Here is a 19806-nt window from a genome sequence, read left to right as displayed (position 1 = left end):
AACTAAATCAGTAACCAAACCAAAGTCCAGGACCAGATGATTTCACAGGTACATTCTACCCAACATCTGAAGAAGAGTTAATAACCAATTCTTCTCAAACTATTCGAAAAAATACAAGAGGAAGGAGGACTTCCAAATTCATTCTATAAAGACACTATCACTGATACCAAAACCAGATAAAGACATCACTAAAAAAGAGAACTACAAGCCAGTATCTCTATGAATACAGATACAAAAATCCTCAACAAAATTTTAGCAAATAGAATCCAACAATATACTTCAAAAGTTAAATATACACACCATGATCAACTGGGATTATTCCCAGGATGCGAGAGTAGCTCAATATTCAAAAATCAATCTGTGACACATCACATTAATAAGAAAAAAGGATTTTAAAAATGATTACTTCAACAGATGCAGAAAAAGCATTTGACAAAGTGTAACATACATTCATGATAAAAGCCCTCAACAAGATAGGTCTAGAGGGAACATACCTCAACATAATAAAGGTCTTATACTAAAAGCCCACAGCCAACATATTCAATGCAGAAAAACTGAGGTGTTTTCCACAAACATCACAAACAAGACACTGATGTCTATTCTCACCACTTTTATTCAACATAGTATGGGAAGTCCTCGCCACAGCAATCAGACCACAAAAAGAAATAACAAGTACCCAAATTGGTAAGAAAAACATAAAACTTTTCACTATTTGGAGAAGTCAGGATACCCTATGCAGAAAACCCTAAACTCTCCACCAAAACACTACTATAACTTGTCAATGAATTCACTCAAATTGCAGAATACAAACATCAACATACAGAAATCTGTTGCATTTCTATCATGTAATAATGAAGTAGCAGAAAGAGAAATTATGAACACAATCTCATTTACAATGCACCAAAAATAAGACACCTAGTAATAAACCTACCCAAAGAGGCAAAAAAACTGTTGTCTAAAAACTATAAAACACTAATGAAAGAAAGCAAAGACAATACAAAGAAATGGAAAGACATTCTATGCTCATGGACTGGGAGAAGAAACATTGTTAAAACATTGGGTAGTTTTAACTACCCAAAGCAATCTGCATATTCAATGCAATCCTTATCAAAATACCAACAGAACTCAAACTACCCTAAAATTTATATGGAACTATAAAAGACCTCAAATAACCAAAGCCATCTTGAAAATGAAAAACAAAACTGGAGTTATCACAACGCCAGATTTCAAGTTGTATCACAAAATGGTAGTAATTAAAACGGTACAGTACTGGCATAAAAACAGACATGCAGATCAAAAGAATGAAACAGAAAACCTAGAAATAGCTGTTCATGTCTTCAGTCCATTTTTAAATCGGATTATTTGTGGGGTTTTTTTGTGTCGAGTTGTATAAGTTTGTTATGTAATCAGGTTGCTTACTCTTTATTAGATGTGTCATTTGCAGATATCTTATCCCATTATATAGGTTGCTTTTTAATTTTGTTGATATTTTCTTTGCTGTGCAGAAGTTTTTTATTTTGATGTAGTCCCAGTAGTTTTTTCTTTTTCTTTTTTTTTGCTTTTATTTGTGTTGCCTCAGGAGACCTATCTAGAAAAATGTTGCTGCAGCAAATATTAGAATGGTTACTACCTGTGCCCTCTTCTAGGATTTTTATGGTTTCAGGACTCAATTAAAGAGTTTGATCCATTTTGAGTTTTGTTTTATGTATGATGAAAGAAAGTAGTCCAGTTTCATTCTTTTGCACATGGCTGTCCAGGTTTCGCAACACAATTTGTTGAAGAGACTGTCTTTTTATATTCATTCCTCCTTTGTATAGAGGTTACTTGACCATATAATTGTGGGTTTATTTCTGGGTTTTCACGCAGATCAGAATGGCTAAAGTCAAAAACACAAGAAATAAGTCTTGGCAAGGATGTGGAGAAAAGGAACTCTCTTCCACTATTGGTAGGAATACATATGTGTACAGCCATTGTGGAAAACTATATGAGGATTATTCAAAATATTAAAAATAGAGCTAACCTACAATCCAGGGATCTCACTACTGGATATTTACCCAAAAATACCAAAAGACTAATTCAAAGGAATATATGCAACCCTATGTTTACAGCAGCATTATTTACAATAGCCAAATTATGGAAGCAGCCCAAGTGTCTATCATTAGGTGAATGGATAAAGATGTGGTATATGTATATAAAATGGAATATTATTCAGCCATAAAAAAGAATCAAATTTTGCCATTTGCAACAACATGGATAGAGCCAGAGTATAATGCTGAGTGAAGTAAGTCAGACAAAGACAAATTCACTCCTTTGTGTAATGTAAGAAACAAAGGAGCAAAGGAAAAAAATAGAGAAAGGCAAATCAAGAAACACTCTTAACCATATAAAGCAAACTAATGGTCATTAGAGGAGAGGTGAGTGGGGGATAGGTGAAATCAGGACTGGAGATTAAATACTACATTTGTGATGAAAAAATGACTTTTTAAAAAGTCAATAGGAGAGCTTTTGATAGAACTTCACTAATACCCTTTGAAAACAGTAACGGGAGGCTTAGGGAGATGGAAAATAAACCATGCAACATCTGCTTTGCCAATGGGGACTAGCAGTATTTGAAAATAGCTACAAAGATCAAAAAGCAAATAGATATTTACAAGTTCATCAAAAGAAAATTGGCTAAATTACTGTATAAACATACCATGCAGCCATCAAAAGGAATGAGTTAGAACTACAGAAGACTGCCTTTTAAATATTAAATGAACTAAAGTAAACTATAAAATGCATATGACCATTTTTTTTCTGTTAATACACAAATCTGTACATACCCAGAAAAATATCTGAAGACTCTCAGCAAACTGCTATCAGAGGAAATTGCACCTTTTGCTTTATACACTTTATTATTTGCCTCTCCCCCCACATAATATACCACTTTTTTTTAAGTTGAGAATACAATTTTAAAGCACTCTTTTAAGTGGCCACAGAAAAGGAAGGCAGAAAAGAAAAGATAAAGCATGCAAGCAAACAGCTGCAAAGGGAAGTTCAAATATCACAACTATTAAAGCCAGAAGACACACTAAAATACCACAATTTTACCGACACAACAAGTAGCAGTCCTGAAAAGGAAGCCAGGTATAACTGAAGAAATAACTGGAATATACAGCTGATTCTAAAATTCATATGAAAAATCCAAGGGCTAAGAACAGGTCAAACAATTTTGCGGAAGAACAGGGCAGATCTAGGATATCAAGACTTATTATAAGAATACAGTAATTAAGAGGGTGGTACAGATGTCAAAGATACAGAAAATTAACAATAAACAGAAAGGACACAGAAATAAATCCACACAAATGCAGAAACTTGATACCCAACAGATATGACCCTATAAGACAGTGGAGAAACCATGTATTAGTCAATAAATGATGCTAGCAAAACTGGCTATCCACATGGAATAAACTAGATTTCTTCACACTAAACAAAAATAAATTCCAGGTGGATGACCTAAAAAAAAAGTGAAAAAGCAAAACTTACACACTTTTAGGGAAAAAAATAAGTGAATTATTTTATGAACCTAAGGTACATAAGAGCTCCTCAAATGTAAGCTCCAGAAATCTCTGTGTATTTTGCTTATGTGAATGTCAAGTTCCTAAAACAGTGCTTGGAACACAGTAAATGCTCACTAAGAATTGTTAAGATTTAAAAAAACACACAAGACGGACAAATTCAACTACAGGTATCCCCACTTTCTGAAACTTAACTTTATGCCACTGAAAAAAACCTCCATTTGTACAATGAGTGCTTTTTTAACAAAACAGAAGAAAACTGGATTTCTTTCGATTAGTGATTACAGGTACGGACCACTATAAAAGTAAAGTGGTATAACATAAAGTTTTAGAAAGCAGGGGATACCCTCAAAGCACAGACTAGGAAAATTGGTTATAATGCATAAAGAATGTTACTCAGAATACATGAAGAACTCCTACAAATGGACAGAACTACAAACTACTAATAGAAAAATGAGCAAAAGATCTGAACAGGCATCACAAAGAAGGAAACAGACAAAAAATTAGTCAATGGTTCAATCACTAGTAATCAAGAACTTCAAAAACAGTGACACATTTTCCAACCATAGCTGAGAGAAAAGCATGAAGTCTGAAATATCAAAATTTAGAATTCCAGTATTTATATGATAGCACAGAACCCAAATAGCATTTCAAAACAATGGGAATAGAAAATATCATCAAAATTATGTTGAGACAGTTATTTAAATGTTTGGGGGAAGAGAGGGTGGGAATCAGTTCTCTGTATCTCACCAGAATAAATCCCAAATGGATTTTTGGTTTTTAACTATAAGGACACCAGAACATAGTACAGTACACAGAATATAAACAACTACTGGATCTTGGGTTAAGCTAAGGTATTTTAAATATTTAAAAGGGATAAGAGGAGATAAAGCATAACAAAAAGGTAATGTGTCTAGTAAATATTCAGAAGTTTGATGATATAAAGTATTTCACCAATATTAAAAAGCAAAATCTACTAACACATATAACATCAATTGGTTAATACATTTCATTATATACAAATCAATAAGAAATAGATAAACATGTTACTGAGAAAAAATGCATTTTAAAAAGCCCTTATCAAGCAGTTTACAAAATACATTAAAAAACATTAATTAGTAATCAAAGAAGAAAACTTCATCTAATTAGTTTTTAGGCCACTATTACTATAAATTATCACATTTTGGAAAAGATATAGTCAAGTGGGTATTCTCACTCATGGATAATAGGAATATAAGGTAGTTCATATAATAATCCTGGAGTATAACTTAGCATTATATACAAGAGCCATAGAAGTACTTATAGTTTATGACTCACAAATAGGTAGTCATAAAAATATCTTAAGGAAATAATCCAAAATATATACAAATGTGTGTCTGTCAAGAATGCTCCCTACAGCATTATTTACAAAAGCAAAAAGTGAGCAATAATCCAAATGTCCAAAATAAATAGGTAAGTAATGTTTTATCCAGAAGAGCAGTTCATGCATCTATTTAAAATTTCTGAAAGAACATTTAATGAAAAGCCTGTACCAATAAGTGAAAAAGTTATAAAGCTATATGTCAATTTTAATCTAAAAACTTATTAAAATATGTCAAAAATATTACTAGCGATTTCTAGAAAATGAGATAAAAAAGATTTTTCTTCCTTTTTATCCCCACTATCATCTTTTCTCATTAAAAGAATTATACATTCTCTGTTCCAACTGCTTGTTCCCCTCACTCCAATATCTCATATTAATAGGCAGAAAAACTGATGCTAATCAATCTTAACTGTTCTCCAACTAGAAAAGGATGGCCCTAAAGTTTCACTCCTTTGGATTAATAAGTAGATACAATCTAACAATGACTGTATAAATGACTGACAAGGTTAGTCTGGCAACACACTTCAGAAAAAAAAAAACACAATGAACTATCCAAAAACTTACCCAGTTGAAAACTTACTACAAATTCTTTATTGCTTTAAATAATAAATGAAGCATTAAGTACAATCAATTCCTAAAATAAAGGTGAAAGCTTAGGTTAGAGCTAACAATGTGTTATTTCTGAGGTCACAGTTGCTTACGGCAAACAATAATGAAAAATGCTGAAGAGGCACAAATCTGTAATAGCAGTTTTATTAACCTAGTAGCTATATCCTGATAACTTCTTCAAATTTGTAGATGTTAGCTAGATCTCTATCTAGCTCTGGGCCCCAGTATTTTTTTTTCCAGCCAGAATTTCTGAATTAGCTACCTCAATCCAGGTATAGCTCTAGTCATAATTATTAAAGACCTATTCTGATGATGGTTCCTAATTCTATTTCAACTTTTCACCTCTCCACATATACTAAAAAGAAAACTAATGAAACCATCCACTCAAGACTTCCATTCCTGCAATTCAGTCATTTTTGTTGATATGATCTTACATATAGAAAACCCTTAAAAGTCTATCTATAACTGGAGGAATTAATGATTTCTATAATGTGACAAGATACAAAATTAACATGTAGATATCAGTTCCATTCTTTTACATTAATGATGAAGTACTGAAAAAAAGAAAACGATTCCATTCACAATAGCATCAAAAATGATAAAATACTTGAATTAAGTCTTGGAGATTTAAGAGTAGACTTATGATGAGCACTGAGCAATGTTTATTTTTTTTAAATGTTTATTTATTTTTGAGAGAGCACGCACACGCGAGCAGGGGAGGGGCAGGAGAGAGAAAGAGACACACACACACACACACACACAGAATCTGAAGCAGGCCCCAGGCTCTGAGCTGTCAGCACAGAGCCTGACGTTGGGCTCGAACTCACGAGCCGTGAGATCATGACCTGAGCTGAAGTTGGATGCTTAACCCACTGAGCCACCCAGGCACCCCAGTGAGCAATGTTCATAATTATGGCATCACTATACTGTACATCCGAAACTAATACACTGTATTATTAACTATGCTGAAATTAAAATTTAAAAGAAAAATTTTTTAAATTGGCATTCTTAAATAAATGTGAATAGAATTAAGGTAAAAAAAGATAAAATGCTTGGAAATTTAATCAAATAAATGAAAGATCTGTACAACAAAAATCAAGACTTTGCTAAGACACAAATGAATGGAGAGACACCATGTCTTTCCATAGGTACAGAATTGGAAGAATCCATTTTGTAAAGATGGCCATACTAACCAAAGCCATCCACAGACTCAACATAATCAGCATCAAAATACCAAAGGTGTTCCTCACAGAAATAGAAAAAAACAATACTACAATTTGTATGGAACCACATAAGACCCCTAATAGCCAAAGCAATCCTGGGTGGGGGGGGAGGGGAACAAAGCCAGAGATACCACACTTCCTGATTTCAAACTATACTACAAAGCCTGAGTAATAAAATCAATACGGTTCTGGCACAAAAACAGACATGTACACCAATGAAACAGAATGAAGAAAACAAAATTAAATACCAGCATAGGTGGTTGACTAATATTCAACAAAGTAGCCAAGAACACTCTTGGGGAAAGGACAGTCTCTTCAACAAAGGATGCTGGGCAAACTGCAAAAACGCATGCATTAGAATGAAAGAGGTCCCCCATCTCACACAACTCACAAAAATTAGAAATGGATCAAAGACCTAAACATAAGACCCAATAAGCATAAAACTCCTAAAAGTAGGGAAGAAGCTCGTTAATACTGGTTGGCAATAATTTTTGGGGCATGATGCCAAAAACACAAACATCAAAGGGGGGGAGGAATCAATAAATGGGACAAACTCAAAAGCCCCTTCACAGCTAAAGAAAAAAATGAAGACAACCTTGCAGAATGGGAGAAAATTTTTTCTAACCATTTATCAAATAAGGGGTAAATATCCAAAATACATACAGACTTCTAATTTTAAAATGTCAAAACAAAACAGACATTTTCTCCAAAAACAAAAAAAAGGCAAATAGGCACATGAGAAGGTGCTCAACTAAAGATCAGTAAAATCCAAATCCAAAGCACAATAAGATAATCACTTCACATCTATCAGAATGGCTATCAAGAAGACAGGAGCCAATACTCGCTAGTGAAGATGTGGTGAAAAGGAGCCACTTAACACTGATGGTGGGAATGTAAATTAAATTTTGTCAACCTCTATGGAAAATAATATGGAGGCTCCTCAAAAAATTAAAAATAAATCTCCCATACAATCTAGCAACTCCACTCTGTGTACATACCCAAAGAAATTGAAGACAGGATTTCAACAAGATACATGCACTCTCATGTTTATCACAGCACCATTCACAACAGCCAATATACAGAAACAACCCAACGCCCATCAATGGATAAATGCAGAAAAAAAGACGTAGTACATATACATGATGGAATATTGCTCAGCCATGAGAAAGGAAGATATTCAGCCATTTAACAGCAACATGGATAAATCTTGAGCATATTATTCTAAGCGAAGTAAGTCAGAAAATGACAAGCACTGTACGATGTCATTTATGTGCAGAACCCAAAAAGTCAAACAAGTTAAAAAAAAAAAAAAACGGTAAAACCATGGTTACCAGAGGATGAGGAGCTGAGAGGAAAAGATTCATGATGTTTAAGGGTATGAACTTCTTACTTTTTTAAGTTTATTTGAATTTATTTTGAGCACACATGTGTTTTAGCAGGGGAGAGGCAGAGAGAAGGGCAGACAAAAAAGAGAAAGGAAGGAGGGACAGAGGGAGAGAATGAATGAATGCATGAATGAATGAATGAATGAATGAATATACCAAGCAGGCTCCATACCCAGCATGACACCAAATGGGGTTCAATCTCATGACTGTGAGATCATGACCTGAGCTGAAATAGAGTCAGACACTTAACCAACTGAGCCACCCAGGCGCCCCAAGAGCACAAGCAGTAAGTAAGCCATAAAGATCTAATGTGCAGTATATTACAGACAATAAGACTTATAAGCAGTAAGTAAAATGTACAGTATACTACAGACAATACAGTATAGTACAGATAATATTGTACTGTAAGTATGTTATTTGATGCATATTACTACAATGGCAACCATATTAAAATATATAAATATATCAAAGCAGTAAGGCTATATACCTTAAACTTACACAATGTTTTATGTGAAATTTATCCAACTAAAAAAAGAAAGGACTTCCATTACTGGCAACACAGCAGACCACACACAACAAAGAGACCTCAATACCTTACAACTAAAAACCCAGGATCGAATTTTTCTAAATAATATTTTAAATACATAACTAAATTCACAGACAATCCTGGAGGCTAGAAAGTAGGAAAAACTCCAAATCCAAACAATGCCATTCACAAAATCACTAGATTTAATACGCTAGAAACAAATCTTGGAAGCTGGTACAAAGTAAAATCAATCTGTGATTTCTCCAAAAACCCAGGACTCTCTAAAAAGGACATTCCCAGTGGTAAGAAAAATAGCAGCTTCAGAGAACTAAATAGTAGCAATACTTGTCTGTATTGCCCTTGGCCCTGGATAAACAAGGAGGAAAAACAGTCATCTTCCCTGAGAATTTCTGGTCATAAACCTACTGACTCACAGAGTTGTGGCCAGAAGTAACACTAACCACATACAAAAAATTATTCAACCTAAAATTTTCATTGCAAGGGATCCCAGGTTGCCAATGGCCTCAGGTACCTGGCAAAAGTAGAGGAACACACTTTAAAATCAGCCTTCAAAGAATTTTTCACAGATAAAGTAACTGTGGCTCATGATTTAAACATAGAAGGTACTTAGCCACCATGAGCAAGGATCCACAGATGTACAAATGACAAAGTAAAACCTAAGATATTGAAGTTGTCAAATATCTAATAAAATGTATGTTATCAAAAATATAAAATACACTGTTTACTAAATGAGAGTAATAAAAATATGACTAAGCAATAATCATCATCTTAAAATACAAATGGAACTTCTAAAAATGAAAAATGCAGTAACTGAAACTATAAAATTTAAAAGAGAAGTCAAACAGAAGTGCCTGGGTGGCACTGACTCTTGATTTTGGCTCAGGTCATGATCTCACAATTTATGAGTTCAAGCCCCACATCAGGCTCTGTGCTGACAGTGCAGAACCTGCTTGGGATCCTCTCTCTCCTCTCTCTGTCCCTCTCATAAATAAGTAAGTGTAAAGTATTTTTTTAAATAAAAGGTAAATCAAATAACAGACTACACAAAAATGAAGAGATATCTAGGAAAAGAGAAGTGTATCTAAAGAAACTGCACAGAGTGCAGTGGAGAGACCCTAAAAAATGAAAAATATGAAAGGTTAAGAGAGCTGCCAATAAAGTGAGAAGGTCCAACAACTAAGAGCTCCAGAGGAAATGAAGGACAAGAGTCAATACTCAAACAGACTGTGAGGATGCTAATTCAGATTCAAAAACCTAAATCACATCTTTAAAAAATTAACACTAAGATACATCACAGTGAAAGAACAAACACTGAAAACAAGAGATCTTAAAAATATTAAAAAAAAAAAAAGACAATACCTAAAAAAAGGAACATCAATAAGACTGAGAGCTAACTTAGCAACAGCTACAATGGAAGCCCAAGTAAAATGTGCCAAAGTGAGGAGAGAAAATAATCGTCAGTGTGGACCTCTAAATCTGCCATGATCAGTTTTTGAAAAGCAAAGTGTAATAGTAACAACAAATACTGAAACAGTTACTACCAATAGTAAAGGAACTTTTAAGAAAAGGAAAACTGATACCAGAAGCAAAGTTTCAAATTCAAAAAATATCTTCCTGCCTCACTGGACACTTCTAGGATTATGACCATCATTTTATACTCATTAGAACTCCAAATGAAGAAGCAAATGCTATCTGTAGGAAATAGAGAACATTTTAGTACAATTGGACGTACCATGTAAAATAAGCTCTTCTCCTGACAATACTGAACCTGTGTCAGCCATTGCTCTAGTAATAAACAACAAGCCAAGAGAACAGGAGAGCAATCTTGAGGGTAGAATCAAAAATTCTGGGGGCACCTCAGTGGCTCAGCAGGTTATGCTTAGGACTCTTGTCTTTGGTTCAGGTCATGATCTCACAGTTTCTAAGTTCGAGTCCCGAGCAGAGCTGAGTGACAGTGCAGAGCCTGATTGGGGTTCTCTTACTCCACCCCCTCCCCCACTCACTTTTTTTTTTTTCTCTCTGTCTTCCAAAAAGTAAATAAACAAAAAGTCTGGAAGAACAAGACTATATACTTCTCTCATGGTGAATGAAATTTCCAAGTTAGGAATAGACTGTATTATAAAATATCTGTGAAAGTTAAGGGCTTATAATTTTTTAATTAAGGTATAAACTGACATAACATTTAGATTAGTTTCAGGAATGCCATAATGATTCAACCAGTATTTGTACACATTGCAAAAATGACCACCAAAGTAAGTCTAGTTAACATCCATCCCCATACATTGTTACAAAACCCTTTTCTTGTGGTGAGAACTTTTAGTATGTACTCTCTTAGCAACTTTTGAAAAGTTTATTTATTCTGAAAGAGACAGAGATAGCAAACAAGCAGGTAAGGGACAGAGAAGGGGACAGCCCAAGTGGGCTATGTAATGACAGCAGAGAATTTGATGTGGGGCTCAAACTCACAAACCATGAGATCTTGAGTAGAGCCTAAGCTGGATGCTTAATGGACTGAGCCACCCAGGTGCCCCTCTTAGCAACTTTCAAATACACACACAGTATCATTAACTATAGTCTACATGCTGTACATTATATCCTCATGACTTATATATAACTGGACATTTATACCTTTTGACTCCCTTCACCCATCTCACCCACTTCCCACCATCCACCTATGGCATCCACTTATCTCTGTCTGCAAGACTGTTTTTGCTTTTGTTAAATATTCCACATATAACAGAGATGACATAGTATTTGTCTTTCTCTGTCCAACTTATCCCACGTAGCATAATGCCCCCAAGATCCAACCATGTTGTCCTATTTGCCTGTTGTGTATGGCTCTGGAGAATTCAACAGGAACCAACAGATGAAAATTATAGGAAAATATATTTTAGCTCAAAAGAATTAAGAACATTATACAATCATGGCAATTCAATAGTGGAGAAGTTCAATAACAATATGAGCTCTCTGGAATGAAAATTACAAAGGCACTTTATTATTAAGAAGTATAAAATTTTTTAAATTCTATAATATATATTAATAATTATTAATATTTGGGGCACCTAGGTGGCTCAGTCGGCTGAACATCCAACTTTTGATTTCACCTCAGGTCCCGATCTCACAGTTCATAGGATCAGGCTCCACACTCAACTCCGTGCTGACCCTTTGGGACCTGCTTGGCATTCTCTCTGTCTCTGTCTCTGTCTGTTGGTCTGTCTCTCTCTCTCTCTCTCTACCTCCCCCCTGCTTGTGCTCTCTCGCTCTCAAAATAAACAAACACTTAAGTAAATATGTAAATAAATAAAGCAGAAGATACCCTTCAAGGCACTGGTCCACAACTTACCTTTCTCATGCACAAATTAATGTATGTTAGCCTTCCTGGTTTTCTTCCATATTCTAAACACCTATTCAGTAAAATTTCTCCTTGTTTTTTCCTGCTCTTTCTCTCCACCTGTCAACCAATGGTCTAAAGCAAAACCCTTGTTGAAGTATCTTTCAGGAGAAAGGATGGAGAAAAAAAAAACAACTATACAAACTCTTCTGAAGACTTTTGCAGCAATGGGGAGCAGAGAAAGCTTTGCAGGGAAGGAGATGCTATACACACACTGGACAGGGAAATGAGATTAAGGTAAAGTTTTGTTACGGGTACAGTAATCAAGACAGAGTGCTACTGGAATAAGGACAGACACAGAAATCAGAATAGAAAACAAAAACAAACCCCTACGTTTATTATCAACTGATTTTCAACCAGAGTGCCAAGACAATCCAATAGAAAAGAATAGTCTTTTCAACAAACAGTGCTGGAACACATGGATATCCAAAGGAAAATAAGGGGCTTGGACAAATATCTCATAGCATACACAAAAATTAACTCAAAATCAATCATAAACCTAAATGTAATCACTTAAAATGGTACAATTCTTAGAAAAAAATAGAGGAATAATTATTTAGGACCATAACTTATATGATGGTTTCTTAGATAGGACACCAAAAATCACCAAAGGAAAAAAACAGACAAATGTGGCATTAAAATTTAAAACTTCAGGGCACCTCGGTGGCTCAGTTGGTTGAGCATCCAACTTTGGGTTGGGTCATGATCTGACGGTTTGGGAGTTTGAGCCCAGCATCAGGCTCGCTGCTGTCACTGCAGAATCTACTTCAGATCCTCTCCCTCTTTCTGCCCTCCACCCCCGCTCACACTCTCTCAAAAATAAATAAAACATTTAATTTTTTTAACTTTTTTAAAACTTAAAACTTCTACACAAAGAACACTATCAAAAAAAGTAAAAAGACATCGCACAGAATGCGAGAAAATATTTGTAAATCACATTATTTGACTTATATCCAGAGTATTTCACAAACTCTCACAATTCAATATTTAAAAGACAACCCATTTAAATACATATGGGAAAAGATCTAGACATTTCTCCAAAGAAAATACACAAATAGCCAATATACACATGAAAAAAATGTTAAAATATCATTAGCCATCAGGAAAACACAAATTAAAACCACAAAGAGAGATTACTTCATATCCACTAGCATGGCTAGAAGCAAAAAGTCACAACAACCAGTGTAGGCAAGGATGTGGAGAAACTGGAACCCCCACACACCACAGATGAGGATGTAAAATGGGGCGGGCACTTTGGCAGACAAGCTGGTAGCTCCTCAAATGTTAAACATGCTGTTACCATATGACCCTACAATTTCACTGCCAGATATATACACAAAAGGAAAGAAAACATACAACCACACAAAAAGTAGTACATAAAAGTTCATAGCAGCCAAAAATTGGAAACAACCTAATTGCCCATCAACTCATGCATGGCTAAATAAAATATGGTATAAAAATCAAAAAAGGAAGGGGGAATAAAGAACTAATGATACATGCTACAAAACACTTCAACCCTGAACATACTATGCTAAGTGAAAGAAACAAGTCACAAAAGACCACAAACTGCATAATCCTATTTATAGGAAATGTCCAGAAAAGGCAAATATATAGAGATAGATAGTAAATTAGTAGTTGCCTGGAGCTAGAGAGGGAAGGGATATGTGAAGTGAATGCCGAGAAGGGTCCGACTTTTGAGAATGGAACAAAAATATTCTGAAATTAGAATCTCATAATGGTTTTTAAGTATGACTACACCAGAAAACAGTTAATTATATACTTTAAATGGGCATATTAATTATATCTCAATAAAGCTGTTCAAGTAAATAAATCTACGTGTTTTTCTAAGATGGGAAAAACACATTCTTATGAAGATATAAATGATCCAGTAGAAGAAAAAAAATTAATGATGTAGGTAGGAGTGGACAATTTGGCGAAGTTCTAAGGTGAGAGTGCATGGAATCTAGTGCACAAGTAGAAGGAATGGCATCAGACAGAAGCACAAATAGCAAGCTCATCTGGGTAAGTAATAGGCAGGCAGAGTGTATAGGTATAAATGCTGGTTGATAGGTAGATGCTGTCTGTGATGGGAGTCTGTGGACATTCTCTACCAACTGCTCCAATTTTCTCAATGAAGTAAGAAAGGACATCATCTGACAGTGAATATGGGGAAGATATTTTAAGGATGAGGAAAGAGGAGGAGCACCCAGATGGCTCAGCTGGTTAAGTGTCCAGCTCTTGATTTCTGCTCAGGTCATGATCTCATGATTCAGGAGTTTGAACCCCAGTCAAGAAGATTCTGTCAGCGCAAAGCCTGATTGGGATATTCATTCTCTCTCTCTCTCTCTCTCTCTCTCTCTCTCTCTCTCTCTCTCTGCCTCCCTTTCTCAAAAATAAATAAAAAAAGGATGACAAGAGAGGAAGATAAGAGTGGGCAACTATATGACTAGAATACTCAGTACCATTTAGAGCTAGTCAGTAACTGAAAATGAGACCCTTTGGCATGCTTTCTCTAGTCATATTTAGCTGCTAGGGTAGGGGGAGAAAGTAGTAGACATAATTGTATTTAGCCAGCACTTGGGTTTTAGCCAAGAAATTATGTCAAAGTCAGTGAGAGAAGGGAAACCAAGGGAATGATTACAATGACTGAATGTGGAATTTAGGCTGAGAGGAGAGAAACTGGAGACACCGAAGTAGGTAGGCCACTGTATTGTATCACAGGAGTACTTGAATTAGGATAGTTTAGTAGGAATGAAAAGAAGAGACAAGTACTATCTTCTGAAGATATAAGTGAGAAGAGTTGGCAAAGAATTAGCAAGAGGAAAAGCAGCTATTTGAGCCAAAGAGGATGCAGATATTTCTAGCCAATGACAATGAGGATACAAAGCAATTGTTATCATTAAATGAGAAAAGAAACAAAGAAGAATGGAAAGGACATCCAAGAAAAATACGACAATGAGAAGCAAAGTAGAAAGGAAAAGGTATAAAAAGAAACACACAGCAAGACAAAATATAATTATTACAGTATAGAAAATGCTTTTGCATTATTAAAGATAGCCAAACTACTGTGTACAATTATATTTGGTCTGTTTCTGAGCTAAAAGTTTCATCCATTTTCAAAAGAGAAAACCTTCTACTTCCATTGTTATATGTTAAAAAAAAACAAAAACAAAAACAGATGTCCAAAGAAGTTAAGTCATTGCCTAAAATCACCAACTTTATCAGTGGTAGGGCCTAGTTTGGAATCCAAGTGTTATGCTGGGGTGCCTGGGTGGCTCAGTCAGTTAAGCATCCAACTTCGACTCAAGTCATGATTTCACAGTTCGTGGGTTCAAGCCGCACATCGGGCTCTGTGCTGACAGCTCAGAGCCTGGAGCCTGTCTTTGGATTCTGTGTCTCCCTCTCTCTCTGACCCTCCCCTGCTCACACTGCCTCTCTCTCTCAAAAATGAATAAAACATTTTTTAAAAAATTAGAATTCAAGTGTTATAAGTCTCAGTCTACCTACTGTCCAGAATTACCTTAGAGGGAGTTCTTATATAAATCAATTATCTATCTTCCTTATGGTCAAAAATGTAGGCATGCCCAGGGCGCATGGCTGCCCTAGTCGGTAGAACATTCAACTCTTAATGTCTGAGCCATGATGAGTTCAAGCCCACACTGGACACAGAACTTACTTAAAAAAAAAAAAAAAAAAAAAGAAAGAAAGAAAGAAAAAGAAAGAGGGCACCTGGGTGTCTCAGTTAATTAAGCATCCAACTTCAGCTTAGGTCATGATCTCACAGTTCATGAGGTCGTGCCCTGTATCGGGCTCTGTGCCGAAAGCTTAGAGGCTGGAGCTGCTTCAGATTCTGTGTCTCCCTCTCTCTCTACCCCTCCCTTGCTCACACTCTGTCTTTCTCTCTTTTTCTCTCTCTCTCTCTCAAAAATAAGTAAACATTAAAAAAAATTTTTTTAAGATAACCTTTAAAATATGTGTGCATGCCAATACTTAAAATGTTCTTCTCTTGGTTCTTCCTTCCGCCAGAATGTACAGATTCTGCTATTTTATGTGATGGAAATGATATATGGCAACAACTAGCAAAATAGAAAGGAAACCAAGCAATCTATCCTGAAGAAAAAAAAAAAAAAAAAGAGGACAGTAAATGAGGCCCTAAGCTATGTGATTAAGGATTTCTATCAGTAGTACCACACTTACAACAACAACAACAACACACACACAGGTGTCCCTAAATTCCTATACTTCAATACCTACCAGAAGAAATTTTATTTGAAGCCATAAATGCTATTACCAGCTATTGAAACTAGTGAGAATCAAACTGGAGGAAACATTTTAAACTACTACCTTATTTAAAAGCAAAGCATTCCCCACAAACACATACCAGTTCTCAAAGATGAGCGAATTTTTCTACTACCATTTTATGCACTGTTTTAGAAGGTAGGCTAGGGAACCTAACCCTTCAAGCTCAATATAATTTTCAGTAGGAAAATACACTTTGAGTTCAAACAAAAAATTATTTTCTATCTCATTTTTATAACATATTTCAATTCAGATGAGCCAAATTTCAAGTGCTCTATAGCCTTCTATCATACTGCCAACATAATGGCCTTGTCAATATTATAATGTGTCTTGGGACAATTCCTTTCTGAATTTATAATATAAACTGAATGTGTAAATTATTGTTAAAATATTTAATCATTAACTTCATTAAATACCTTAGTTTCCATTCAAACACAAAACTAAATATAAGAAGAAACCTAATTAAAAAACAAAAAACAGAGGGGAACCTGGGGGGCTCAGGTGGAAGTGTCTTTAGCTCAGGTCATGATCTCGGGGTCCATGAAATTCCCAGCCCTGCTTCGGCCTCTGTGCTGACAGCTCAGAGCCTGGAGCTGCTCCAAATTGTGTCTCCCTCTCACTCTGCCCCTCCCCCGCTCACACACTGTCTCTCTCACTCTCAAAAATTAATAAATGTTAAAACAACATTTTTTTAAAAACAAAAAACAGAGACTCTAAATCTTATAGGTTACCCGCTCATTCTGCGAATGGATGTTTTCTCTTGACCTCATGTCATTCACCACATCCTTATGTTCTTATCTGACAATTTAGAAGCTTCATTTTCACAAATTTAAAAATATATATATGAATACCACCAATCAACAAAAGAATATTTGGACCAAGTTCTAACTTATCACTCTAATCAATTACCCAAATACATCTCATATGTTTTGGAAAATAGTCACAACCATTTAAAAAGAAGGTTTCTGATAATATACATACAGAAAAACAAGGAATTTTTAATGTTTTCATTATTTCAACTGTGTTTCCAAACATGTAAAAATTCAGTGGAAATGCACATTACAATAACTTACATAATAATTTTCCCAGGTTCTGACAGTTTATCACTGCTCATCAAGTCTAAGAGAAGGTTTTTTTTTTAAGTGGGACTTTAGTGTTTTATTCTTTTTCAAATTTGTATTTAAATTTTAGTTACCATTGAAAGTATTTCTTTTCTTCTTTTTTTTTCATTGTTTAATTTTTTTTTTTTTTAGAGAGAGAGAGAAAGCACAAGTAGGAGAGAGGGGAAAGAGAGGGAGGAAGATAGAGGGAGGAATCTCAAGCAGGCTCCAGGCCCAGTGGTGAGCCCAACACAGGGCTGATCCTTCGATCCTGGGCTCATGACCTGAGCCTAAATCAAGAGTCAGATACTCAACCCACTGAGCCACCCGGGTACCCCTGAGAAGTGTTTCATTTTAAATTGGCTGGTATTTTAAATATGCAGTATTGCCTAGCTACCCCAACACTATTCCTTCACTGTAAAAACTCTACATTTCAAACTATAATTTACACTTTTAAGTTTTATTTTTTCTGGATAGATCTTCTTCCTGTCATTGTTTTAAATTCCAGTTAGGTGAGAAATTTTTCAGAGACCAGTACTGTACCTTCTATCCTTAAGCATCTATCTCTAATGACAGCACCAGCAAAATGGAAAAGGCAAACGCTTATGGAAAACAGGTTAGTTAAATCAGTTCTGCCACTATCTGGATGACCATCTCACATACCTTATCAGTAAAATGGAAATTTAAAATAGCCATTTTGAATGTTATAGGAATTCACTAATATAGGTCAAGCACATGGCACAAAGTAGATAATCTGGTAAACAGTACTAATACCACTGATATGAATAATCCAGAGCTCCTATTTTTTTTTTAATTTTTTAACACTTACTTCTGAGAGACAGAAAGAGACAGTGTGATAAGGGGAGGGACAGAAAGAGAGAGAGACACACAAAATCCAAAGCAGGCTCCAGGCTCCAAGCTGTCAGCACAGAGCCAGACTCAGGGCTCGAACTCACGAACCATGAGATCATGACCTGAACCAAAGTCGGACACTTAACTGACTGAGCCACCCAGGCACCCCTAAAGTTCCTACTTTTAAAAAGCTTAATATAGTTCTTGCTAGTACAATCTTCCAAAAAATTGTACCTCTTTTCATTCATTACCAGTATATCTTAACAAGTCTTGTTCCCATCTTCACCCCCCAGAAATCATATTAAAAAGACTACATAGGGTGGAATAAAATATACCAACTCTTCTTTTTCTCCCTTTCAATTACAACCAAATGCATTCCTATGTCCATTCACAGCACTAATTTATTATTGAATCATTTTCAATTGCCATTTTTACATGTCAATCACTGGTTAAGGGATTGGCTGTCTCAAATGGTTCAATCTGAAATTTACCTGCCCAGTGAACACGTTAGTAATCCCAGGCTGGACTGCAGTTGCTGCACATAAGCAATGTCTGTTAAATGAGCTTTGAAGTGACATGAAAGTTCATTCTTACGTTAATGCTTTCACTTTGTACAAAGCTCTTCCTAGAACTAAAATGTTAATAAATCTTAAATATATAGATATTTTTTTAACGTTTATACATTTTTGAGATAGAGACAAACAGAACACTAGCAGAGGGGCAGCAAGTGAGAGATACAGAATCCAAAGTGGACCCCAGGCTCTGAGCGGTCAGTACAGAGCATGACACAGGGCTCGAACTCACAGAGTGTGAGATCATGACTGAGCCAAAGTCAGACGCTTAAACAACTGAGCTATCCAGGCGCCCCAATCTTGAATATATTTCTAAGTAAAACCTACAATATCTTCTAGAATTATTTTTCCAACTATGGAAACACACATCAGGAAGAGATGATGAAATAAGAATCATTATACTGATATGTAAATCCAAGCATACAAGTGAAGAACTTCAATATCTTGAACAGGATGACTCACATTTCAAAAACCAACAGTGTTTAAAACAATAGACCTCTTGCCTGTGAGAATTAAACTAAAGACTCAAAATACAGGAAACAAATAATCTGCCAGAGAAATTCTGGGGAAGAATTCTCAACAAAAGCTAGTTCTCAAAACTGGTTCAGAATAAAATCACCACAAAAGCTACAACAGAAAACACAAGTGCCCTAACTGTGAGAGTGTAGGGTCATAATGAAAAGTGTAATAAACCTCTCCAGGTGCTTCTCATATGCATACATGGTAGAGAACCCCTGTTTATTAAGGATTTTTTTTCATACCCGTACATAAATCAAGACTAAATTTTGAGGGGAAGAACATGTTCCTAAGCCAGGTAAAGTTCCAGATATTTCTACTGTCTACCAGAGAGTAGATTGTTTTGTTTTATAAGAATACATCACCTCTACATTGTCATGAAAATAACACTT

The 19806-nt window shown here is 35.4% G+C and overlaps 1 protein-coding gene across 1 annotated transcript in view; it reads right to left on the bottom strand.

Moving 5' to 3' along the window:
• SCAMP1 (secretory carrier membrane protein 1) overlaps positions 1–19806 on the bottom strand; it is a 119299-nt gene that overhangs the window by 74161 nt on the left and 25332 nt on the right. The window lies entirely within an intron of this gene.

The sequence above is a fragment of the Suricata suricatta genome, chromosome 6, assembly GCF_006229205.1.
Source record: "Suricata suricatta isolate VVHF042 chromosome 6, meerkat_22Aug2017_6uvM2_HiC, whole genome shotgun sequence".
NCBI classification, from domain to species: Eukaryota; Metazoa; Chordata; class Mammalia; order Carnivora; family Herpestidae; genus Suricata; species Suricata suricatta.
The sequence above is the reverse complement of the archived record's forward strand: the minus strand, read 5'-3'. Positions and strand labels throughout refer to the sequence as shown.